Below are 11,191 nucleotides of genomic sequence, written 5' to 3'. Positions count from 1 at the left end.
TGCTTTTTTTAATTATCAGAGATTTAATTCTGATTGTGTGCAGATCTTAATCTTGTTAGGGTAAGTGTAAGTCAATTATTCAAATATTAAACTTAACATGCTGAATACAAATACTTTGTCTTTAAAGACTTCCATAAACATGTCAATGATACATTCATTCAACAATTTTAATAAAAAATATATCCCAACTTACAACTATTACCAATAAATATTCTATGGTAGAAGAAAAACAAAAACATTTATAGATTCATAGACCAGCAAAGACCTCATGAGGACTAGACCTCTCCTAAACATTTTTTTTTCAATGGATCCAACTTTAGGAGTTGCTTTAGTTAGTCAGTCTTTTGCAGCAACAGGAAGTGACCTGACCCTTGTGACCTCATGGAGATGCCTCAGTTTGCATGTCTTGCTCTGCAGTCAAAACGCCTTTATACAGTTGCAGTTGTTTATGCAGCATGTAATGTGTTTTCTAAGACCAAGGTAAAGATGAAGATAAAATTTGATGTGTAAAATCAAATTCACCCTCACTGCGTTAAGGCCACCCTTTGATGCAAACCAAACACTCATGCATAATCTCCATTTAGATTGAATACACACTGTGTATTATATGTAAAGGTATGAAATAAATCTTCGCAAACTAAATTCACACTCAAAAATCCACAATGAAATACTATAGCAGTAGTGGGACTTTTCCATTTGAAATGAGTACCCCTCATCAGAAGGTGACACACTTGGTGCATTAGGTGTGATTGAAGGGTCGGGTACGGGCTGTTGCCTGCAGCATTAGCTGCTTCTGGCTACAGCCAGCCTGAGTTAGATTTCCTGATCAATGATTTCATAGCAGTCAGGAAACTGGGGCAGAGACAAGACTGTTTTCCATACTGGCAAGACTCCTGAATTAGATTTCATAGGCATCTGCTCTCTGGGATGGCTCAATATGTCTGCAAGCTGTGGCTCACTGAGTGGACAGCGACACTCGAGCTAACCGCACAGCAGGCTTTGCATGTTTTTAGAAGGGACTGATGATCAATACATCATGAAAATCAAACAGCTCAATAAAAGAAAAGTGCTCGGCAGATGAGAGCTGACAAAAAAGCAGCCTCTGATAATGAATCAGTGATTGCACGTGGTGGGCGCACCTGCTGAACTTCTCTTTAATAAATATGCGGATGTCACTGCAGAAGCCCCACAGGAAACTATAATTACAAGTCTTTAATTTCCTCCGTCTTGAATGTACCAATGTGTCCCAGGGAAGCCCAGCAATGTTCTGGATTCATCACATGCTTATTAACACAGGTCATATCTCTTGTCCGTTCAGCCCCTCCCCCCTCTGTTACCTTCTCCAAGAACAAGGGCGACTTCATTTGTCATTCTCTGACAGATTCTTACTGAAATAGGGCAATTGGATGAATCTACATCTGGAATTAAAAACTTGTTATGAATTTTTTTTTTTTGCAGAGGAGCCTGTGTGGTTATATCTATCAGGCTGTTACAAGAGTTGATTGATAAGTACTGAGCCTTGCAATGCAAACATCTTACTTAACCTAAAGGATGTGAAATCATCATATGAGGCATCTGTGGATCATACAGCTGTGATTGAAATTCAGAGGACTTGGATACTAATCAACTGAAACCTTCTTTATGGCCAGAACATCTGTGATAATTGCATGAGCCGCCTCCTGGGAGATGCCTCCTCTATTGGCCATATTCCTCGCAGTAAATTGACAGGTGGCCGCCACCGTATCATGGATCATTTGAATGATTTCTGGACTTGCTGCAGTGGCAGACCCTCTGAGGATGATGAATAACAAATGAATAAGAAAACCCACACAAGATAGTACAGCCCTTTCTCACTTCTTCATATATTTGACTGAGAATTTATCATCCAACCCTCGAAAGCAAAATGTGATGGGCAGAAGTTTTAAAGTACGCTATTCGTGGCTTATTAATGATTATAGCTCATATTAATAGTGTTGCTGCTTAATGAAAGCCTCTGTTTACATTAAATCTTCAAGATTCTATTGATTCTGTCTCTTCAAAGCCCATATAGCTGTTTGGGAAATAATTAGGTTCAGATGTATGTGGAGGGTAAATTACATTACAAGTTCAGTTTTCCATATCTCAGGGTTTTATATGTAACTTTGCTGATGAATTCAGAAAGTTTGGAGAACTTTGGGAAACATATTGAAAATGAATGTTGCAGAATGACTCAGCCCTGATTGGATCCTCTGGATACTGTAACTCTCATCCATCTGGGATTCGATGCACATTATAGTAAATGCAAGAAATGATAGACAAGTACATATACACAAGCTAATACCCTTGTTAAAGAGTGATTCAGCTTTTAATGGCATCCCTTTAATGGTGTTCATATGTCGTTGATTGAATAAGCACACACTTATGAGCAGTGCCAAGCATATTGTGATAATCGATGCTGAGAATCCTTGGGGTGTCAGAAACTTGAAACCAAGGCTCAGGCCATCTGCTCCTTCAACAGTAAATGTCAAATGAAGGAATAAATATGTTAAATGGCCTCTGAATGCTGTTTGTCAACATGACAACATCGACACAGCCACAGCAGGAATTATTAACCAACGTCTCAGTGACACTACTGAAGAATTATGCTCAGTTGACCTGTGAGATCATTATTCTTGCTTCCTGTTAGTGAGCTACTTTAATGAGAAGAGAGTGTTATTTAGGTAAAAATGACAGATGAGTGGAATATTGGCGAGTTTCCACTATAGCAGTAACTAGAAAGAACCATCCAATGAGAACAGTACAGTGTACTGAGTGAAGGCTGTATTCAGTAGAGGGTCCTGCAATAGAGTTCAACCTTAATGATGAAAATGACTCACATTTCGCGACTCACAAGTGACCGAAGATGTCACCTGCACAAGGGTGTGAACGCTTTAAACCACTGACTCGCCATTCATTCTAGCTGAAAAAGCCAAAATGAATGTCAAGTCCAGCTGCATTCACCTCTACTACCAGATCCCCATTGACCTGGAGGAGTTTCACAGATGTCTGAATCTATGAGAGAACTTGAGAGCGTCAGGAAAGAATTGGTTGAATGTTATGGACATTAATTTTTTTTAGTTCATTGTTTAACAATAACATTTTATCATTGTGCATTTGTTCACATTTTGCCTTTTTCTGGAATATTTGTTGTTGTTGTTGTTATGCCATTGGACAAGATTTGCTAATTAAAATGTGTTTGGGGTCACATCTGCGCCATTGCTGTATATTAACAAATATTAAATATAAATGCTGATTGAGAAATATGAACTTTTTTTCAACAGTAATTTGATTTCAAGGTGCATTGTAAGTTCTTCCCTTTGACCATCCTCTGTTGCTCAGCACAGGTTTCATACCTGTGTTTATCAATACATGTATGTCAGTGAAATATCCTCTCATTCCCTCTCTGCTTCCAGCCGTTATTCAACCTTTGTGCTAGAGCTGGTGTCCTCAGAATGACATCTGGCAGTGCGGTGCATCTACATATAGTGAAGGGTGTCAGCTGGCCCTCATTTGAAATCATCTGGCAATTCTCCTGAAGCATGGGAGACGAGTGTGTCAGGGAGTAGGGATCAGTGCTGTTGCTCGATGGAAGGAGCACTTCCTATCAAAGGCTTTCTGAGATTATTGCTGATGACACATCAGCAGGGTCAATAGGAGAAAAGTGTCCTCCCTGGGCCAATTGACTCACTTAATCAAGCAAGCGTACCAGAACACCACACTACACATTGTGGACTGATGATGTGAGGATGATTCACCTTGGGTTTTGCCTATTTGTGAAGTGAAGACATTCTTGACGTAAACTAATCTAATTGTCCCAGTGGAGCAGTTATGATTGGATTTTGTCAGCTGTGTGAGCGAACATCAGATCATCATATATATTCGTCAACGTTCCCAATGAACATGTGTGACAGTCTGAGGGATGGACTAATTTGTATAAGTGCCTTTTGATAAAAACAAGAGGAGTCATAATGCACTGGTCTTTTTCTAAATCTAATCCAATTCTCATTAACAGTTTATAATGAAATTGCCTGAGCACAAGCACCAAAATAACTTCTTTAACTCGTAGCAGATATCTGATATTATCATGGTACTGTATCTAAGCTGGGAAATTCAGAATCTAGATTTCTCCTTGCTTTGGCAGACACGAGGTGAAAACTGTGAAATAGGAATCCAACCTGGCATGGATTCCTGTTATGTAACATGACAATGCAGCTAAAAGGGGTGCATGACTGGGGTTGGATTAGTTATCAATCGGTCACTAAGCGCAAGGGTGACGTCTTTAGAAACTTTTAAATTGAACACTCAGCGTGAATTCTCGGCACAGCTACAATACATCTCATATTCTTTAAAAGATTAAAGTTGTCCTTCGGAAACTTATAAAACTTAACTTGATTTTGAGAAGACATTTTAGCACAAAGGTTATGTAAATTTGTAAGACAGCAGATAAATCATATCCTTGGTAAAAGTAAAGAAAGTAGAAAACTTGACCTCTTGAAGTCCATTTAAAATTCATATTTTACTGTTATAGTGAGCACAGTGTAAATCACAAGGCTGCCAATCTTGGTTATAGGCCAACATAAACATGTGACAAGAGGCTCACAAGTCAGGAAAGGAAATTAGAGGCTAAAACAGATTTTATTTTGCTTTTTAATTTGTTTAGTAAACTTTTCACCACCGTGGATCACCATGGTAACCTGTATTTTATGACTTACTTCTGTCAGGACACAGACAAAAAGAATCCCACCTCCCCAGCAGTCAGCGCTGTGAAGAAAACAAATGTGATTATGCCGTCATGCTTTTGATGTGGATAAAAATACTTCTGTCACATGAATCTGATCAGTGACGCAGCAAAATGTGTCCTGGAACTCAGCTGCACCAAAAGAAAAACCTAGGGACACAACCAAGGCAATGAACAAAGTTGGACTTGCCGCCACACATTTGACCACAGCCCCCACTGCTAAAATGACAACCACTATAGAGAGCAATAGAATCACAATTGGTCGTTATTACATCAGATCCTGCTTCATAAATGTCTGTATCACGTTCAGACCATTTGCGGTTAGTTTACATTTTTATGGTTGCATATGAATTCTGCTGAATTATCTTTATAGAATTCCTGACAATGACTCTTTCTCGCTGCAGCACTGGAGAAAAAAAGGCAACTCTATGAGTAGAAAATCGTTTTAAGGACTGCATGAGATAACAACATTATATCAGTACAAAGTATATCCTGTCTGTTCGGATGATAGCGATAAACACATTTAGTTTCACATTTAGCAGCCTACACTATGGACTATATTTCTCTTCACCCCCTCTAGCATTCACAGTACAAGAAGTTTTACTTTTCACTCATATAACTTAACTACTTACCCATTATTACTTTGTTCTTTTGGATTTGAACACATAAAAGCTACAAATCAGTTTTTAATGTCAGATTTATGGTAATCCTATTTACTGTCGACTGTATGTGGCTTTTGAAGTTTCTTTTCTTTTCCATTAATTCCAGTTCTTCTCTCGTAACTCTAGCTGTATGCTTACATCATATTCTTATTATTGCCCTTTCTCTGCAGAGATATGTTGCATTTTCTTTAATGACCTAATTACTCCACACTGCTCAATATCTCTGAATGCTGATTCGCCAGCTCTTACATCTTAAATGCAGGTGGTTTGAAAATCATCAGTTAACAGAACGACAACAAATTAACAACTTGAATGGAATGGAAAAGCTGTGATGTAGAGCCGATCAAAATGGGACTATAGCATGCACTTGCTACATATTCATTGAAACACGTCTTCCCAATTGACACAAAAACGTTTGGTGCAGGCAATAAAGGCAAAGGGAGGAATAAAGGCACATTTTGGACAGAGGCATTTGCATAGAGCAAGGTGGCAGGCGCTTGTTGGTCACAAGAAGTTCTCTCTTAGCTAATTATATTTGCGGCTGATATTTTCCATCCTGTCTGCCTGAGGCACAACGATCATGGAATTCACAATGATGTGAAATGCCTGGCACAGGAGAGGCTTGGCTGTGCCGGCCTGCCTGCTTACAAACGGCTGCCAGGTCTCTTCACTGTAATGATAGAACCTCTCCAAAGAAAGCGTATTCCTCAATTACATTGGTAATAAAGTCGGGGTAAGGCCAAGCATATAAATATCCACTCTTCACACCATGAAAAGACAGAATTACTTATTGAGAAATATGCCATGGAACTGATGGGGTGTTTGGTTGGATTTGCATCTTTTTATTGGGTTTGCATTACTTGGATAGGAAGAATTAATATAATAATAAAATATTCCAATAATAGAAATATTTGTTCCTTCTCTCACAAGTAATTGCAAATTAACAGGAATATAAACAATATGGATAAATACAACAATTGTATGGATTTTGGTGGTTATCTGAATTATGAAACTAAAGAACGGATAGACAAAGACACTGATTCTTAATCCTGAGGGTGTGTTCAGGGTCTGAAAATGACCTTCAAATGTAAGTGACTGGATGCCTTTTGATGTGTCAGCAAGTTGACAGAGAGAGAAAGTGAGTTTGTACTCCAAATGGCTTCCTCCTCTCCTTAAATACTTAAGGACACTGAAGCGACTGAAACATAGGGTTGCTGGAGGGACAAACCGACACATTATTTCTCACACCCAAGGAAAATTAGTTGGATGTGGACCAGGTTTTCTGGAGCTTTTCCCTGGGCAACAATATTTATTTCAGGGAGAGAGAAAGAGTTGGGGCAAAATTGTCCTGACCTTCAGTCTGAAAGTAATAGCATCACAACTGATGTCCTTTCCTTTCGGTTCACATCAGTCGCGCCCTGAATTTTTCCCGTAAATCCGACACTGGATATTTCCACTTGCATATACTCTGGAAGAACACACCATTGGAATACATACAGAAGTTTTTTCGTGGTGCGACTGACAGCTCTGACAGCGTCTCAAGCAAGAATCAAAAGAATGTCAATGTACGCACGTCTGAAATGTAAAAGAATGAAAGAATTGAATATTTTACAGCAAGAATACATTGAGGAGTAACTACACATACTAATAGAACACCTGCTGTTAAAAGATGCTTCGGGGCATCAATACTCTTGCATTCACATCTACAGTTAGACTTGTCAAATGTTTTTTTCCTTTTGATTTATGCTCATGTGCAGCTATTTGAATAAGCAATTAGCAGTATGTTCAATGGCAACATTAACTGCCAATTAAGAAGTTTACTTTGATGTTCATTTAGGAAAGCAAAGCTTGACGGTGGAGAGGCATTTGCAGCTCATCTCATGCTGGTAGTGTGAGTTAAGTCCTTTAACCGTGACCTCTCAGCACGTTTAACAAATGTTGCTTTTAGGGAGTCTGACTCCATTGCTACTTTATTTGTGAGTTGCACATATTGTGGGAATAAATAGCTCACAACATTGATTGCGAAATACTTTTTCATGTCTGCGCTCCGTTTGAAAACAATTTCTAGTGATGTTTTAGTCACTTGAGATGATAGAGGGATTGCTGGGTGTTTGCTGGAGAAGTCTGGGTGGTATGTTGAAACTCTGGATAGGACAGGTGAACTATGTTTTTAGGTGTCTGTGTCCAGAAAGGGTTCTGTGGTATTGCTGCAGGTCTTGGATCTTCGGAGTGGATCCAAGCAAACTCCCTATCACTGATCATGCGAGCATATAGTGTCCCGTAATTGCCATAGGAGTAAATGTGCTGTATGAGGTGAGGGTGAAAGTGAGAACTGACCAGTCGTTGATTCATCTGTACATTTTAGATATGTTATACATGTCTAATCAACCTCCGGTTGTGTCTCTTTATAATTGTCTGTTTCTGATTTTCAATGCATCTATTTTGGGTCAGAACCAAAACCTTTTAGTATTTTCTACAGTGACAACAAACCATGTATTGCTTCCACTACTTCTGGTGTCCCGAGTTTTCAGTTATTATCTTGACTTCATTAAGCTGCTCTTAATTATAATTCTACTGGGTCTCCTGAGTTCATCTAAGTAAAAATCATCCCTCTTAAAAAAAGAGAATAATTTCTTACAAATTGGAAAAGGCTGTGAAAGTATTTGACAGCCTGTTATCTTGTTGCCACATTGCAACACAAAGGAGCCAAGTTTATTTACAACATGTCACTTGGATTTGATATTGTAAAGCCTCTTCAAGAATCCCTCACTGATACCAAGAAACACACAACAGCAGCATGCAAGATTTACTGCATCTAATAGAGCTATTGTGTCTCATGTATAACAGAGAAGTGCTGCCATTTTAGAGACAGCTTCCTGTCACAGCCCTAGCCTTGAAAGAAGACAGACTTCTGGCGAACTGGCTGTGCCTGTCACCTTCTTCAAAAGGTCTTCGTGCATCTTGTCACACCTTTTCCATCCCCCATTGTGAACAGAGTCATGGCTGGCAGGTATCCAATGATCCGTTCCCGAGCTGTGATAATTGGACCATTAAGATCTCAAAAAGACACCCAGCATGTTGCAGAGACGGAGTCCATCAGTTTGCCAAAAGAAAGAGGCCCCCATCTCCTTGGCATCACTTGTGATGATTTACTTCCATTCCCTGAAATGTGTAGGAACAGCATGCAGTTTTTACTTGTCATGCTTCGATTTGCAGCAATGCCCTGAAATCAGTATGTGGTAAATGTTTTGCAGTAAAGAGGTAAAACAATTTCTCACGACATGATAATTGGGGTAAGACCGAAGACTGAATGCAAAGGTGTCAACATAATTGCAATTGAACTTGGCAAAAAACTTTTTGAGATTCCTGAAATCCTGAAAGTAAAGCTCTGCTAGCCTGGCACAATGTACACCTATAAGTATGTGATAAGGCAGGTGTGACACTGATCACTGCAAACCAGCACACAACTTGGAATGGAATGGGCCCAAACAAATAAACGCATCTGGTTGGTCTGGCAGGTCCTGCAGCAACAACCAGTGAGAGAACATGCAGATAATTTGGAACACAAATCAATGGCAACTGCCAGCACTAGTAAGTCTCAGAGTCATGATAAGGTGTTTTTCTGCCCCATTAGGTTTCTCCACTTGGCTGTCCTTCCCATCACCAACTCAAATACTTAGCACCCAACTGAATTATGTATATAACTATGTTGTAAAAATACACAATTTAGCACTCAATTGTTATATGTGCTGTACCTAGGTTATAAAAATACACCATCCAATAGTGAAAAACAAGACAGAATATAAATCACGGAATACATCAGCACTGCATCAGCCACTGGAAGGGGCACAATGAAAGCACAGGCCTCGTATGTGCAAAGCTGCCGAGGCTAGTCTCACTTGATAGACACACACTGGACGGAAGACACAGTTCTTATCATGGAAGATCATATCAATGAAATTAAATATCTGCTAAATATCACTGAGCATTTTGTGTGTTCCATTCCTAGGTTACATTGCCAGTTGTTTCCCATGATGTTGACTTGTTGTAACGGACATACAGTTATGGACATTTGCCATGTGGAGATACTACATCAAGGGTACTCTGTAAACCAGGGCTTTTAAGATGTAAGAGTGGGTTGATTACTGTATGGAGCTAATTGATTTGGGGTTTCTGGTCAGCTACCTGTCTTGTTTTTAAAACTTCAGCTGTCTGTGTCGACTTCACCAGAGAGTTTTCATCTTGCTGTTGGCATCAGTTGCCTTAGAATATTCTTTGAGTGCTATTGGCATTCCAAACCAAATACTGCTCACTGAGATTTTCACGTTGCACTTGACGACCTCACTTTCTAGTTTGCTCAAGGCTGTCCATCATTGTTGTTGTTGATAATGTTGCTGCTGTTATGTAACTGAAAGGTTGTTAAGGTGATTTCACTTCTGTCACTGCAGAGCCTTGATGCCTTTCACGCTTCTTAACAAACATTCTTCACTCTGCCTTTTGGCGGATAGTTGGAAACGAAACAAAGAAGGTTGCATTCTCACCAGAGGGATGAAGGCTGACAATACAAGCAGTTGAGGTGGTGTTTTCGTACATTGAATCAAACATTTCTTTCTTATAACAGATAGGATTAAGGTCTTACCAGCTCTTAGATATTTCAGTAGGGGCCCATTGGAGTTAAATTACTTTCCCTCCCTCTTTTTGTGAACATATGGCAAGGGGTAATGGGTCAATGTACAAACACAAAGTAGGCGTTGTTTGCTTGTTAATTTCAAATTAGTCTGTGAAAAGGAAAAATGTGTAAATCATTATGACAAGTACAACCCTCTGGCTACAATTCACTGATCTATCTGTCATTACAAGCACCAACTGACAAACAATAGTCAGGCAGGAAATTTCTATGCAGCCTGCAATTTTTATCCTTTTTGTGAACATTCTTATGGAACCTTAATTTGTGGAAAAGTTGCAGTGCTTATTAATGAATGGCTACATCAGTCAACGAATGAAATGTGTGGTTGTTAGTGAGAAAATTATCCTGACGTTTTCATTCACCAATATTGTCATTTTATCTTGATGGAATCTACAAAGCATTACACAAAATGTTATTCAAAATGTCTACAAGCACATTAGTCTTTATTTAATTTTTGGCAGGTGTTTTTTTTATTTGCTCAGATGTCAAAATCACAGTCAGTAAAAATGCCAAATACCGTCACCGTTAATTGACATGTATTCAAGAAAATCATGTATTTCTCATTAAAATATTTTAGTTTTCACCTGCAATACCAGGGGCCCTATTAGCCTTCCTTGAAAAACCTATACTATCTAAACTTTAAACTGATCTAAACTCAACAATCAAGCTAATCAGTATCAAGACGCTGGTAATCAACACTTTGTAAACGCCGGCTTTCTTAATGCAGCGACATGCTTGTTCCCATAAACGAGGGCGTGCAATAGGCAATAGGAACAAGCTTGAATGGTCACATGCGATTTTGCCGCTATCTAAATATTCTTGATCCCCTTATGATTAGTCAAAGGGAGGCTTGTGACTGGTGAAGCTTTATTCCAACAAGTTGACTGGTCATCAGGAGGTGCTTTATATAAGCTTGAACATAAACTGCTCTGGACCAGACTAGCCATGGAGCAGTTACCGGGGCGATACAGTGACGTTATGTAATCAGATTTGAGCCTTAAATTAGTTAGCCAACCCCTTAATCTAATTTGGTAGCACACATCCCTGATGTACACAGGAACCTTGTTTGTTTTTTAACTTCTCCTC

The sequence above is a fragment of the Genypterus blacodes genome, unplaced genomic scaffold, assembly GCF_046128005.1.
Source record: "Genypterus blacodes isolate CSIRO-AG114 ecotype Tasmania unplaced genomic scaffold, CSIRO-AGI_Gbla_v1 ptg000044l_1, whole genome shotgun sequence".
In the NCBI taxonomy this organism is placed as follows: Eukaryota; Metazoa; Chordata; class Actinopteri; order Ophidiiformes; family Ophidiidae; genus Genypterus; species Genypterus blacodes.
This window is presented reverse-complemented; position numbering follows the sequence as displayed.